Source organism: Panthera tigris, chromosome C1 (assembly GCF_018350195.1).
Source record: "Panthera tigris isolate Pti1 chromosome C1, P.tigris_Pti1_mat1.1, whole genome shotgun sequence".
NCBI classification, from domain to species: domain Eukaryota; kingdom Metazoa; phylum Chordata; class Mammalia; order Carnivora; family Felidae; genus Panthera; species Panthera tigris.
The window spans coordinates 10,111,837-10,127,777 of record NC_056667.1 but is presented as its reverse complement, the minus strand read 5'-3'; the positions used below and the strand labels follow the sequence as shown (position 1 = coordinate 10,127,777).

Here is a 15,941-nt window from a genome sequence, read left to right as displayed (position 1 = left end):
GAGGAGCTTGGAAGCTACGAGCACTGTGATCACGTGGCAGAAACCCTCCGCGCTCACCAACGCCACCTGCTGGTCTTGGGGTGCGGCCAGTCCACACGCTCCTGCCCCAGGTGGCTGGGTGGGGCCCGCGGGAAGACGCGGTTCCACTATTGCCCCGCCAGCCTCTGAAACCTCTTCAGGGTCCTCTGCTCCCTTCGCCCGACTACGAGCTGCACGCAACTCACAACTCAGGGGAGGATGCCGAGACCGCGGGAGATGACGAAGCGCCCGACGGAAGGAGCCCGGAGCCCCCGTGTCTGTGCGGGGCCGAGCCCCTCTCCACTGACCCAGCCTGGATTGCGAGAGGCGGGGGACACAGACTTCTGTTGTGTTAAAGCCTTGACATTCCGACGTGGAGTTGGTGAAGCAATCAACATGACTTATCCTAACTCACTATTACGGTAGCTAACACCCACCAGGTACGTGTCTAAGTATGTTCGTCCTCGCACTAGTCGTACGAAATAGGAACTATTATCATCCCCATTTTATAGGTAAGGAAACTAAAGCTCAGAGAGGTTAAGTAACCTGCCCAGGACCACCCAGCTAGAGAGCAATGAAAGCTCTGGGTACACACAAAGGGGCAGAAGAAAGCATCGCGGTGAAACCAGGGGCGACCTGGTTCCACTAGAGATGACAAAGTTTACAAGCCTCACACGTTTCCCGACGGGAGACTCGGGCATGACGTCATAGAGCAGGGGGTACGGGCTTCAGGAACGGACGGAAGTGGGTGCCAATTCTGAGCCAACGGGTGCCGTTCACACCCCGGCTGTGTGCCCCCTGCCAAGACATCTGGCTTCTGCAAGCTTTTGGGCCGTCACCTGCAGAGTGGGGATGGGGACACGCCCCCTCGCTGGCGGGCTCTGAGAATTAACAAGGTGAGTGTTCATGGCGCAATGTGGGTGCTGAACGAGCATCTATTCCCTTCCTGCCTGGTGAGAGGTCGTTTTTGATGAAAGAGGAGCATGAAGAACTGGTTGGAGACCCACTGTCCCCTGTGCTCGCGGGTCCTAGCTTGCACACAACGTGGCCCTAACCGAACCCACCGGAGAGCAGCCACCAGCTCACGTGGCCCCTAGCAATGCCAGAGGACTTGAAACCAGTGCCACTAGCCAGACGCTTTCCTCATGGGACCTTGCCTTGGCCCCTTTCTCAGGTGCTCGTGTACTTAATGCAGATTCACTGAGCGCACACCGTGTACCAGGCACTGTCCCAGGCACAAGGGACAGACCCGGTGATGAACCAGAGAGGGAACGCACCTGCTCTCCCAGACCTGACCTTCCCACAGGCCCTGGGGGATGGGCAGATATCAAGCAAACCAACCAACAAGATAGTTACACTACCTGTTGCATGTTATGAAGAAGATACACGGAGCACGTGAGCGAGAATAAGTGGGATGGGGTGGGGCTTACACCGACAGACAGACCAGAGTAGGTGACCCTTGAACTAACGCTTGAAGGGTGAGCATGAGTCCCCCAGGGAAAGGCGTGTTCCAGGTGGAGCGAACAGTGTGAGCAAAGGCCCTGGGGTCAGAAAGGCTTCGGCATGTCTGAGAAGCAGACAGGAGGTCAGTGTAATTAAGAGGGCAGTGGTAGAAGTTAAAGTTCCTTGTTACTTGTTTTTCTGAAAAAAAGATCCAGGAAAACTGTACCGTCACTCACATTCTGGCCTGTAATTAAGGCCAAGGTAATGAGATTCGGTTGTAGACAAACCATATTGGCAGCATGGACTCCACATTTACCCATCAGCTTGTTACTATTGAGGTAAGAGATCTGCAAATAACATGGGGGCTACCGTGTCCACCTCTGCGACTGAGATGGAAACCAGACAGAGCAGACACCCCTTAGGGCCATCTGGAGCCTTAGAAAATAGTTTCTAGCTTGAAAAACACATTTTTAGATAAAATCATACTGGACAACACAGATACAAACATACAATATAAACACAAGGAAGGGGCCGCTCAATTCCCTCTCACCGCCGCCCCTGTGTGGAGGTCCTGGCTCCTCTGGCCAAGCTGGGCTATCCTCCCTTCCTGGAGACTGTCTAGCCGTTTGAGCAACTGGAACTTCCCCTTCGTGAGAGCCCTAGAAATCCAGGCTGGGCCTGGATGTCCCTGGACGCACCCCAAGGTCAAGTTGGCCTTCTGAGTCTTCCCAGACCCGGCTGAAGAGGATTCCTAGAAAGGCAGAGCAGACTCCCTTCCCTCCCTGCCAGAATGTCCGATATGGAGTCTGAGCCAACCTGACGGCAGCTTCTGACCCTCTCCCTCTTCTACCAGAGTGAGGGGGGATCCAACAGGACAGAGAAGGGACCACCCAATGAGAGAGGGAAGATACATTGCCTGCCCGGAGGTGATGGCAAGAACAAGGTGGTCCCGGGGGAGGAGAACGCTTGAGAGCTTTCTAAGATTGAGGTACTTTTATCTCAATCAGGCTTATCATCTAAAACGAGAACCCGTCACAACAGATCAACAGTTAATGCCAGCGTTGTGGGACTTTTTCTTTTTCATTTTTTCAAGTTTATTTATTTATTTTGAAGGTGCAGAGAGAGGGAGAGACAGAATCCCAAGCAGGCTCCTCTGTGCTGTCAGCACAGGACCCAACGCGGAGCTCGAGCCCACGAACCGCGAGATCAGGATCTGAGCTGAGGTCAGGAGCCCCCCCAGGAGCCCTGCCAGTGTTGTGACTTCTGTTGGTAAAAACCCTGGGATCTCTGCAATGAGGAAGATACCAGATTTATGTGCCGAGGAATCACACAGACATAGCTCACGTAGATGAGATTTAATACCAGGGCCAGGAGCTTCCCCGCTTGCTGCTTTACGTTCATGATGCGGCACGGAGCGTGCTAGAAGGGAAGACGTGCTTTTATTTGCTTCTAATTCTCACACTATGCTTTCCATGATGTGAGCTGTCTCTTTCCCTCCTTAGATCTCTGTTTCTTCTGCATCTTTTATCCATTATGTATAAGGTATCTTTTGAATGTCTTGTTGACACCAGGTGGTTTTTTTTGTTCCACTTTATTGATTGGCCCCAAGGAAAAGTCCTAGATCTTATGCGCACATGTTCTGGAATCCTGAAGTTGATGATAAGCTTGAACATGAAGACTCTGCCAGGAAAAGAACATGTGGAAAAGGCCCATGTATACAGAGCCTGGGGCTTTATGTTGCATTATTTGAGTAAAACAGAATGGTTGGGAGAGTTTATTTGGAAACGAAATATTTTCTCTTTAATAACAGACTATTTTCTGGAAGGAAATTTGGACATGGCGTTTCAATTTTTAGTGCTGAATAAAAGCATGCATCAAAGAACCCATCATTAAGATTCAGGAATGTTTATTAATTAACAATGATAAAAAAGAGAGTAACAAAAGGAATGGGGGTCAAGAATCCTCAACACTGAGTAAGTCTAGGACTTGGAGGCATAACTGTTACTTTGGTGTTTACAAAACCTGTAACAGGTCTATGAAGGTCTATGAAGCCTGAGTCATGTCAGGTCATGCCAAAAGGGAAAAAGAAATGTCTCCCTCGGGGGATCTCTGTTTTCTGAGTGAGTATCTATTTCTCCTTCTGAGAATACAAGAAGTAGCAACTTCATTTCTTCCCCTGTTAGGAAGTCATAAGCATCTTCTGGCTCCAAAGGTAGGAATGTGGCCCAGGGCCAATCAGGGTACTGCTTTCTCATGGCCGTAGTCATGGGTGAAAGGCAGGTATAGAATCTGAGCTGGGGTCCAGTCAAGGCCAGTGAATATCAGTCAACCTTGAGAGATGGGCTGAAATGCCCGGGGAAGAGATGGTCTCTTTTTGTGGGTAGGGGCTGGTCACGGCCATCACACCCTTACCTGGGGAGCACCTGCCTGGAAATGAGGACCACACAGAACAAAGCAGGATGCAGAATCGGGGAGAATTAGATTCCAATCATCACCTGAGAACCTGGGTCCTCGGGTGCTGGATCCATACCTTGACCTTCCCCGTTGTGCGAACTCATAGATTATTTTTGGGGTTAAACCAATTTAGCGGCTTTCTCAATGTTGCTACAGCCATTTTTCTTCAAACCAAAGGTCTGCATATTTAGAGCTTACTTTTTGAAGAACGGGAGGATATATCTGGGTTTTACAGAATAACGAAATTTTAGAGCTATTGAGAGCTGTTCCTGTTCTTTCTGCATAGCAAACCACCCCAAAACCTAATGGTATACAGCACCAACTATTGGATGCTCATGGATGTTGTGGGTTAGGAGTTCAGAGACATCACAGTGCGGGGTGGTTTGTCTGTACTTCGTGATTTCGTTGGCTTCCACAGGCAAGATGGGACTCATGTGAGGTTGGAGTCCTGTAGAGATTTCTTTGCTTATACACATCTGGTGCCTAGGCACTGTGCACACAAGAGCTGGGCTCAGCTGGGACTTCCGAACAGAATGCCTACTGATGGCCTCTCTGTATGGCTAGCTTGGGCTTCTTCACAGCATGAAGGCCTTGGGCTAGCTGGATTTCTTACACATCCTCAAGGCTCCAAGGGCAAATGTCCCAGCGAACAAGACAGAATAATCATGATCTACCTTCATACAGCACTGCTTACACCACATGTATATGCCTTCCCAGATTCATGGGAAGGGACAGTGTCAAAGCATCGGGCGCCATGTTGTAAGAGTACCACCCGTGTAGCAATTTTTTGTCCCACTTCCAGTCTTGGCAGATATTCTCCAGTCAGGTGGTATTCTTCCCCCATCCTGGTCTTTCCAATTGACTTTTTCTTTATTCTGCAAGGTTCTGTAACATGCTACCCCCTGAAGAAGTATTCCCTGACTTCTTCTGAACTGGGCTGGGCCTCATGCTGCTCTGCCACATTCACACCCTCTGGTCATCTCGCCATGTTGCAACTGCCTCATTCATCTTTCTTGTTTGTTTCCAAATCGCAGACGTCCTAATGAGCACAGACCATGCTTTCTATTATGTATTTTTTATTATTATCATTACTATTATTATTATCATTATTATCAATTTTTACTTTGGCTCCGGTCACATAGAAGACGCTAAAAAATGTATTCAGTGAAAACGCCCAGCGCCCTCACTTTACAAATGAGAAAACACCAGCCTAGAAAGAGAAGGAGACTGTTCAAAGTCATGCAACTCATTTGTAAGAGTCTAGAACCCATGTCTTCTGTCCACAACTCCCATGTTCCTCTCCCTATGCCAACATGTTGCTCCCAACATAAAGTCCCAAGGGCGATCAGCAAGGGTTGCGTATGGCAGCCAGGAGCCCGGGAGGATCGGTGCGGTCAACCTGTGCCAGTGAAATCACTGGCTTTCGAGACCCACTAATTCGTGAACGCTTTTCGACCGGGGAAGAAAACACAATAGATTGAGAGTGGCATTTTACATTTGCAGAAACGAGGACCGATCGCGTTGGAGTTCAAGCCTAATTAGCTTATGCATTTTGCCAGCAGGCCCTGCACCTCCCAGCTGAAATGTGTGTTACAAGCACGGCCGGTTCCCCGCACACGTGGGCCAGATGTTTGGCAGGCCAATAGGCAGAAGAGTTATCGCCAGGAAAAAACAAAAAACAAAACAAACAGAAAGGTGAGCGGTTGTGCTGAGATGCCTTAGAACATTCTGAACGATTTTCACTTTTCATGAACCTGTCACACGTGCAAAGTAAAACTGTGCTACAAAGAAATCCGCATACAAAGAATCTAAATCTAGACGGTACACACTACTCACGTGGCTCCGTTTCTTTTTTTTTTCATGTTTATTTATTTATTTTTGAGAGAGAGAGAGAGAGAGCAGGGGAGGGGCAGAGAGAGAGAGGGAGACACGGAACATGAAGCAGGCTCCAGGCTCCGAGCGGTCAGCACAGAGCCCGACGCGGGGCTCGAACCCACGGACCGTGAGATCGTGACCTGAGCCGAAGTCGGACGCTCAACCGACTGAGCCACCCAGGCGCCCCTCACATGGTTCCATTTCATAGGTATTTATCAGCAAGTACTTCCTAGAGCACGAGATAACACATTTCCTTTACCTATGGATCTACCCATTCCCTTCTTGTACCAAGGCAAATTGAATGTTTTTAAAACAGGTCCAGAAGAAATTAGTTTGGGGATTTCTTTTACCTTTCTGGTAGCGCCTTTTAACACCGATCTTATCCACAACTCCAAAGAGGAGAGTATTCAGCTTATTAACAGTGTAACCATCTCTTCCTGCAAATTGTCCCCTAGATAGCTTGCTTTTTCTGGCCTTAAAATTACCTCCATTTCTAACAAAAGTTCTGATCATTTTCAGCTTAATGAAAAGGAAGTGTTGTTAGCTTGCCTTCTTAGTATTCCGAGAACATTACAACAAACAAACAAATCAATAGTTTTTTAAATCCACAAGATTTTCTTTATCTGGCTACCTCTTCTAAGAGTTTGTATTTTTTTTTAAATAAAAAATGTTCCTTGTCTTTTCCCATTTCATGTGCACGAGATTAGGGAAAAATAAGTCTATCTTGGCAAGGATGTGGACAAATCAGGAATCTCATACATTGCCTACCAAAATACATATTTGTAAAAAAAAAAAAACACTCTGGAAAAAGATTCAGCCTAAGCTAATATATTTTCAGATATGCATTCCTTGGGACTTAGAAATCCCACATCTAGAGAAACTTCTGCACAGGTGCACTGGGAAGGCTAAGCAACGATACTTAGAGCAGCCGTCCCCACGTACAGCAGCAAGAGGATACACAAGTCAAGGGCGTGACTGATCCTTCTCGTACCAGGAGGACAGGTGAACCACAGTTCAGCTTCAGTATGGAGGAAACTCACACACATAACAGTGTTTGAAAATAACAGGTCATGAATGATGCACACCATATGATTTTATTTACACAAAGCACACAACCTGGCAAAAATTAAACTGCATTGTTTAGCAGGTCCTATGCGTTCGCTGAAACTATAAGGAACAGCCAGAGAACCAACAACATCAAATTCGGGAGAGGGATTAGTTTGGCTTGCGGGAGTGGGGGGGGGGGGGGGTGCGGTGCAAACATGGGACCAGAAAAGTTCCATTCCTTAAACTGGGCGATGGGGACACAAGAGTTTGCTTTATTTTATTCTTTATACTTTTCATAAGTGTGCCACGTATTTTATAAGTATACCATATTTCATCATTTCTTTAATTTTTTAATGTTTATATTTGAGAGAGAGAGAGAGAGAGAGACAGAGCGCGAGCGGGGGAGGGGCGGAGAGAGAGGGAGACACTGAATCCCAAGCAGGCTCCAGGCTCCGAGCTGTCAGCACAGAGCCCGACGTGGGGCTCGAACCCACGAACCCTGAGACCATGATCTTAGCCGAAGTCGGAGGCCCAACCGACTGAGCCACCCAGGTGCCCCAATATTTTATAATTTCTAAAAAAAGTAAAAGGTTGTATGAAAAAAATCCTTAAAAATCTGCAACATTTTTGAATATGCCTTTAAGGTATGAAATGCTCTTTTTTTTTTATTTTTATTTTTTTAAATTTTTTTTTTCAACGTTTTTTATTTATTTTTGGGACAGAGAGAGACAGAGCATGAACGGGGGAGGGGCAGAGAGAGAGGGAGACACAGAATCGGAAACAGGCTCCAGGCTCCGAGCCATCAGCCCAGAGCCTGACGCGGGGCTCGAACTCACAGACCGCGAGATCGTGACCTGTCTGAAGTCGGACGCTTAACCGACTGCGCCACCCAGGCGCCCCAAGATATGAAATGCTCTTAATGTTAATTTTAGAAAAGACCAACAGCCCAAATAATATAGGGGCAAAGCCACAAAATGGTAATAAATAACAAAAATACCGCAGTTTGATCTATCAGATTAGCAAAGAATAAAAACAGCGATAATACCAAACTGGGACCGGGGCGGGAGACACAGCTGGAGGGAATGCGCCTTGCCTGGTGCATACCTTTTCTTCCAGGCAATCTGGGAACGTGCATCCAAAGCCTTCAACTACTTACAGCCTTTGACCTGACAGTTATTTCTAGGACTCCATCTCGGAGAAATCCTGGGATAAATGAGTGCTCGGGGATGTGTGTTCAAGAACGTTCCCTGAAGGACCGCTTTTCACAGTGAAAAATGTGGAATGCCAAGGTGTTTAACTCAAAACTGGCTAGGTGAATTATGGTACGTCCGTGCAAGGGGGTACTAAGAACACATTGAAATGTTACACAACTCCACATTTATTAATATGGAAAGATGTGGATGACATATTAAGTAAGGGGCACTGTAATAGAACAGGTGAATGAGGGGCGCCTGGGTGGCTCAGGAGGTTCAACGTCCGACTTCGGCTCAGGTCATGATCTCGCGGTTCGTGGGTTCGAGCCCCACGTCGGGCTCTGTGCTGATGGCTGGGAGCCTGGAGCCTGTTTCAGATTCTGTGTCTCCCTCTCTCTCTGCCCCTCTCCCACTCACGTTCTGTCTCCCTTTCTCTCAAAAATAAATAAACGTTAAAAAAAATCTAAAAAAAAATAACAGGTTATATGCACACAGGTTTGTGTTATTGCAAAAGTATGCATGTATGTGCATGTGAATGTGGACACGTGTACTCCTGCCCGGGTATAGGCCAGAGCCTCCTCAACATTCTCCAGCCCTTCCTTGCCTTCCCACAGCCCATTCTCAACACAGCAGCCAGAAACACAGATTCTGGATGATCAACTTACACCTCTGTTCAAAGGCTCCAATTGCCCCCTTCTCGCTCAAAATAAACGTCAATACCTCCACTGCCTTACAAGGCTTTACCTCATCTGCACTCACCCTCTTCTCCCCCTGCTTATCTGACATCACCCCCTCCCTACCTGCTCACCCTGCCCCAGGCACTCCGGCTTCTTGATTTTCTTACGCTCCTGCCTCAGGGCCTTTGCATTCGCTCTGCTCTCTGCCTTGAATGCTCTTCCTAGCCCCAAACTGCCTTTTCAGGGAGACCTCCCCCCTGATCTCCCTGCTTAAAGCTGCAACCACTCCACACCAGCGCTCCCTCCTCCCTTCCTGGCTTCCCTTTCCCCCACGCACCTCTCACCCTCTCTATATCCCATAGAACCCAGTCACTTTCCTCACTGTCTGCCACCTCCCATGAGAATGTCAGTTCCATGAAGACAGGCATTTGGTCTGTTTTGTTCCCCGCTGTATCTCCAGAACCTAGAATAAATAGTGCCTGGCACATAATAAGCCTTCAACAAAAAGTTATTTGCATGAGTAAGTCGCTGAAGAACGTAATTTCAGACAGGGAGATGTACAATGAAGTAAACCGAATAGATCAGAGTCCCTGTGGGGCCAGGCAGGCGGGTTGCTTCTTTAAACGAAGATGGCCAGAGGTGGCTTTCCTGATGAAGCGTCACTCGAGCAAGGCCTGAATGAGGGGCAGAAGCCGGGTACCCACAGACCCAGAGGAAAGACGTTCCAGGCAGAGGGAACAGACAGCTCAAGTGTCTCAAGGCCAGAGGAAGTGCCCAAGGAATGAAAGGAGGGTGCACACCCCCAAGAGGTTATACTGTTTCTTACAGCGGCCACATCACAGGGGAGTTCTTATCATTCTTTTTCTCTGTTTAATGACCGTTCGCATTATTTTAACAACGAGCATGGATTGACTGGGCAAATCTGGGACGCGTGACTCCACGCGTCCATCTCGGACTGCCTCCCGGGCTGTGTGTGGCCATGCGGGTTCGTGATCACGGGCTAACCGCATCCACCTTCTGTCACATCGGGACGTCGGGGCTCCACATCCGACGTGGCTCAGAACATGCCCATTTACACGGTTTTCCCCATTCTTCCCAGACGGAGACTGGGGACTCCTTTCCCTTCTCGAGGAGCTCAGACCTTATCTTAAATTTACACAGAGATAAGTAGGGTTGGCCCTAGAGACAAGTGCAGACTCTCCTTTACAAACCGGCCCGGAGAGCTGGCCAATTCTTTCATTTGTTTCTTTGTTTATCCTTATTGTTGCAAGAACAGGTAACATGAGATCTACCCTCATACCAAATTTCTTCTTTTTAATTTTTTTTAAATTTTATTTTTTATTTTTTAAAATTTATATCCAAATTAGCCTATAGTGCAACAATGATTTCAGGAATAGATTCCTTAACGCCCCTTCCCATGTAGCCCATCCCCCTTCCCACAACCCCTCCAGTAACCCTCAGTTTGTTCTCCATACCTATGAGTCTCTTCTGTTTTGTCTCCCTCCCTGTTTTTATATTCTTTTTGTTTCCCTTCCCTTATGTTCATCTGTTTTGTCTCTTAAAGTCCTCATGTGAGTGAAGTCATATGATTTCTGTCTTCCTCTGACTAATTTCACTTAGCATAATAGCCTCCATTTCCATCCACGTAGTTGCAAATGGCAAGATTTCATTATTTTTGATTGCCGAGTAATACTCCGTTGTGTATATATACCAGGTCTTCTTTATCCGTTCATCCATCGATGGACATTTGGGCTCTTTCCATACTTCGGCTATTGTCGATAGTGCTGCTATAAACATGGAGGTACATGTGTCCCTTCAAAACAGCACACCTGTATCCCTTGGATAAATGCCTAGTAGTGCAATGGCTGGGTCGTAGGGTAGTCCTCCTAACAAATTTCTAAGCGCACAATACAGTATGTTGACTACGTGCAAATTCCCAGCACAGCACTGGAGGCTTCCTTCTCTCCCAACTTCATCCGGAGAACTACTGTGTCAAGGAGAAGAGCCATGTGGGACCAGAACCCAGAGGAGCTGCCATTGTGATCTCAATGGAGTATAAGTTGTTTTTTTGTGTGTTTGTTTTTTGTCGATGTTACAATGAATCGCTCCATTCTCTTCTCCTCCTCCTCCCAGAGACTGGAGGGAAAGATACATGAAGGAAAATTTACCTTCTGCCTGTGGGAAGGGGCAGGGCTTGCTCAGGCATCCGAAGGTCAGCCGAGCACCTTACTGACGCTTCAGCTGTGTGCAGGTGCAGCGAGAGGAAAGGATGAATTTGCTCTCAAAAAAAAAAAAAAAAAAAAAGCAATGGGGCTGAATTTCTAGAGAGAGGTCAAGAAGAGATACAGTTTCAAACAAAGGAGAACCAGACAGAAAACAAAACACAGGGTGTGTGTATGGTGGCAATGGGGGTGGGGGCCCTGGGAAGGGCGTGTTCTGAGCAATGAGGCAGGAGGCCCACAGGGTGGGGGGCGGGTGCTGGCAGGACTCGTGACTGATGTCCAGCGTGGGGCTGTGGACCCCCTGCTGTTGTCAAGGGATCTCCTTTGTCACTTGAGCGCCTCAGAAATGTCTGCCATTTACAAATGTCTTAGGTGAGGTATTCTTTCGTTTTATTTGGCTTCTTTGTTTGTGGGGTTGGTTTTTTGCGTATTTGTTTTGGGAGATGGAGAGAGAGGGCTTGTGTTCTACGCGGGGCAGGTTCTGGTAGAGAAAGGATGTGTGGTGTGAGATGCCAGAGGAAGCTGGTTCCAGAAATCAGAGACAGCGGGGGCTGGGGACAACGTGAGCTAGCACGAGCTCAAAGTTCAAGCCAGCTCTGCACTTCCCCTGTACCTGGTCTCCATCACACACAGCCCTGCCCGTTGCTAGTTTGTGCTCTTAGCTCCAATCGCCCTTGAAATAGTGTGCTTTAGTTTCTAGCCTTCTGTTCCCTCATTTCCCCACCCAAATACAAGCCCCACAAGAGCAGGGACTTCGTCTACTTTGTTCAACGCTCTAATCCCAGCTGGCACAAAGTGAGCACTCGGTAAATATTTGTTGTTCGAATAAATACATAATTTTTTTCAGGTTTTTTTTTTTTTTTTTTTTTAATCCTTCCTTGAAAATGGTGATCACATATGCTGGAAGGCAGTTCTCGTGCAAGTTCTTTCTTACAAGAAAGCAAGCTTCGGACAACCTGACTTCGCTCTCTTGCTTCACGTGGTGGTTTCCATGTATTTCCCATCCATGAACCGTTTTTCACAACTGGCCCCTATACACTGAGACACGATCTGTTCATCTGTGTAATTCTCTTCTTGGTTGGAAAGTTTACACTCTTTGGATTCGTTTCCTTCCCTACTACTTACGATAAATTTTAAGTGTAGGACTGTGACGTATCTTCAGGGAAAATCCGAGTGTTTGTGGCCAAAGGAAAACGTGGACGCAGGCCACCCTTTCTGGAAAGCCTCGTTAAGATGATATTTCGTGCAGCAACAGGTCAGAAAACAGGGCAGAGTCCAATTAGACAAATGACTTGTGCAAACGATCTCGGGGCCTCCCAGCAGCTGGTCCGTGTAGGAATCGCAACCGCCATCTACAGGTCAGGAAGGTCTGTGCACTTTGGAGGCAGGGGGGACAGGAGGGGATAGATAATAAAGGCGGTATCATGCGATGCTTTCAAAAAGTTGGACTACCTTTCAAAGACAGGCGTTAAGAAAAGCAAGTTCTTCTGTTTTCTGACTCTTGCCGGGAGTTCAAAGTTTCTCTCACGGCCCACTTGACTCCCTTCCTGCTTCTAGAGCACCTCCCCCATCCACTACGATCTTGACCAAGTCTGTCTCTGAGCCTCTCTTTCTTCATCTGTAAAATGGGAAGAATGCCCATTCCCACCCCACCCACCCCCAAACACACACATGCACACACATGGGGAGGAAGGATTCCTTGAGTCAGAGCACAGGAAGGGGGAGCCCAGACACTGGCTCACAGCAGACAGGCAAGAACTACTTGGTGAAGAAATGAGGGCTAACCTCTTTTAACAACAACATTTATTATTTGTTCTTTTCAGTGTATTGATTTATGATGAGAGAGAGGGAGCGAGAGGGGGCGGGGGGCAGAGAGAGGGAGAGAGAGAGAATCCCAAGCAGTTTCCGCACCTGCACCATGGAGCCCCACGCGGGACTCAAACTCTCCGTTAGAATGTGACTTGGGCCAAAATCAAGAGTCAGATGCTTAACCGACTGGGCCACCCAGGCGCCCCTCCTAGTAATCTGCATCGGCTCCTGTCTTCCAGATACAAATGTGCATTTACGGGCTGCCTTCAGCGGTACAGCCCAGAAGAGACGACACGGACTTTTCAGGGCCAGCAGGAGAGATTCTCGCTGCTGAGAGAGGCTGGGGAGGCAGCCAGGGCTCCCGGTGCCCTTGAGGCCAAGGGTAGGGGGTAGCCACCTAGTCACTCTATTTTTAGCAGCTTTACTGAGGCATGACTGATACACAAAGAGCTGTACGTATTTCACGTGCACACGCGATGAGTCTGGACACCCATGAGTCCATGAGTATGCAGACACCCATGATGCCACCGTCACAGTCAAGGTAAGAGACCTATCCAGCACCTCCCAGAGCTTTCTTGTGTCCCTGTTAGCTTTTTGCTTTGTTCTGTTGTTGTTGTTGTTGTTTTGTGGCAAGAACACTTAACGTGAGGTCTACCCTCTTAAATTCTGAACTGCACTATACGGACTGTCCACTCTAGGCTCTGTGTTGCACAGCTGAGCTCTAGAACTTACTTACCTTGTATAACTGAGACGTCATATTCATGGAACCAAACTCCCCATTTCCTCCTCTCCCAGCCCCTGGCAACCACCGTTGGGTTCTCTGCGTGTGTAAGTCTGGCTATTTTAGGATACCTCCTGTAGGTGAAGTTACGCAGGATTTGCCCTTCTGTGTTTCGCTTATTTCACTTTAGCATAACGTCCTTCAGGATCATCCATGTTGTCTCAAATGGCAGGATTTCCTTCTTCTTAAGGCAGAATAACATCCCATCGTATGTATGCACCGTGCTTTCTGTATCCGTTCATCTGGTGATGCACACAGGTTGTCACTGTACCTTCGCTATTGTAAATAATACGGTAAGAAAGATGGGAGTGCGGATGCCTCTTCGAGCTCCTGATTTCAACTCTTTTGGGTGTATGCCCAGGGGTGGGAGTGCTGGGTCATACGGCATTTGCACCTGTGTAGACACAGCCAGGCTGCGTGGCAGAGGCCACAGCGTGACAGAAACCAGAAGCTTGGGCTCCGGTCCCGGTTCTTCACTTCCTAGACCAGTGACCTCTCTGGGCGTTGCTTTCTGCAGGTGCCAAATGAGGGGGGACAAGAGACCACGCGGCCCGGGGTTGCCGGGGCGTCAACCAGATGGAGACTTTGACAGGCCCTCGCGCCGTGTCCTTTGAAGCGTCCTCCACCCAGCCAGGACCCTGGCTAAACACCTGACGTTTATGATTTCGCCCAACTTCCCCACCCACTCGATGAGGAAGGTGCCACTGTGATCCCCGCTTTATAGACGAGACGGTGAAGGCTCAGAGAAATTCAAAGTTTTTTTTTTTTTCTTTTTCTTTCTGTAGGTCATACCCTCGGTCTTGGTGGAACAGGGACGTGGACTCGTGAGGTGCGGGTCCGTGGTAGCCCAGCGCCAGCCTGCCCCTCAGTCGACAGAAAGGGAGCGTCCCTGAACCCCACAAAGCTGGCTCCAGTCAAAGGAGATCCCGTAGCCCGGTCTAGGCATAGACGGACACAGCAGAACACAGGAGAATTCTGAGACCCCAGAGAGGGACGTTTGTGGGTGCCGATGAAGCGAGCCCTGGCAGTGGCAGCGGGGTCTCGGGGAGTAGAGGTCTCATCTCGCGCGGACCGTCATCACCCCTCCTGCGTCCCCACGAGGAGTAGAAAGAAAAACCAGGCAGGGCCCCCTCGTGTTGACCTGCCAGGTGAAATCAGAGGGTAGGGCCGGCGTCCTACCTCTATCCCGTGTACCCTGGGCCGACCGCGTCTATCAGGAGGGTGCGTGCACTCATGGGGAAACACGGGCCCCCTTGTCTAACCACAGAGGTGCCCCCATGGGCACCGGAGGTCCCAGGTTCCCCGGGGGCTGTCCTTGCCCGGACATTTCCTGTCTCCCCAGCCCTCATTTCCTTTCTGTGCTGATTCAGTTTGTGCCAAGAGATTACTAGGATCCAAGCCTTGCCTCTTGCTCTCGGGCTCAGGCCTCTCCCGTTTGCAGCTCACACGCTGACCGGGGGCCATGCTGCCTGTCTGTAAGTCTGAGTCTCATCGGGTGAGGCTCCGACACACAGGACGGCAAGCTGGCCCAGATCTCCACCACTGTCCCCTCCAGCACACGTGCGATCCAGCCTCAGCCTCAAGCACCTGCGACATCTGGGGCCCGAGAATTTTTTGTTGGAGGGCGAGGGGCGCTGCTGGTGTGAACCATGCTTGGCCACGCCCCTGCCCTCCACCCACCAGGTGCCTGTAACGCCCACCCACCTCCAGGCAAATATCCTGCAGGGGGCAAAAACACCCTCAAGTGGTCTACAGAACCGCCCCCCCACCCCCTTACAATTTACCACCAGGAAAAAGAATCGTCAATGCAAATTCCCTAGCTCCCTTTTCAGACTTCAGGTTCCCGAGCTCTGGGTGCTCACAGAGCTGGCAGCAAGGACACAGAGAAAATGACACCATGTGACCCAGCCTCCTCAAAGACTTCTGGGTGGCGGGATGGGAAGCAAGAGTGAGTAAAAATTGCTATGTTGCAAAAAAAAAAAAAAAAAAAATTGCTATGTTGCCAAAACTAGAGACAAGGTATTATCTTTGCTTGTCTTTGTCCATTAAAGCATATGATTGATTGCTGTATTGAAGCGGGAAACAAAAGCATGATTTACTGAAAATAGGGAGGTTTTGGTTTCGTTAAAAAAATTTTTAAAAATTTTTTTTTATGTTTTATTTATTTTTGAGAAAGAGAGAGAGAGGGAGCATGGGAGGGACAGAGAAAGAGAGGGAGACACAGAATCCGAAGACAGGCTCTAGACTCTGAGCTGTCAGCACAGAGCCCAACGCAGGCTTGAACCCACGGACTGTGAGATCATGACCTGAGCCCAAGTCGGACGCTCAACCGCCTGAGCCACCTAGGCACCACCACCCCCATTTTTTTTTTTAATTGGAGAACACAGAGTACGGCAATTTAGCGCCAGGAAAAGGAGAATCA

At 48.7% G+C, this 15,941-nt stretch overlaps 1 long non-coding RNA gene across 2 annotated transcripts; it reads left to right on the top strand.

Annotated features, from left to right (window-relative positions):
- Nucleotides 1–618: 618 nt before the first annotated feature.
- Nucleotides 619–15,576, top strand: LOC122241122. 2 transcript variants are annotated; one of them, XR_006221103.1, is made up of 3 exons: nucleotides 619–914; nucleotides 5,478–5,610; nucleotides 14,305–15,576. It is a non-coding gene; the product is annotated as an uncharacterized LOC122241122 (long non-coding RNA). The 2 variants fall into 2 exon arrangements; XR_006221102.1 differs by having other exon boundaries at nucleotides 5,475–5,610.
- Nucleotides 15,577–15,941: the final 365 nt, after the last annotated feature.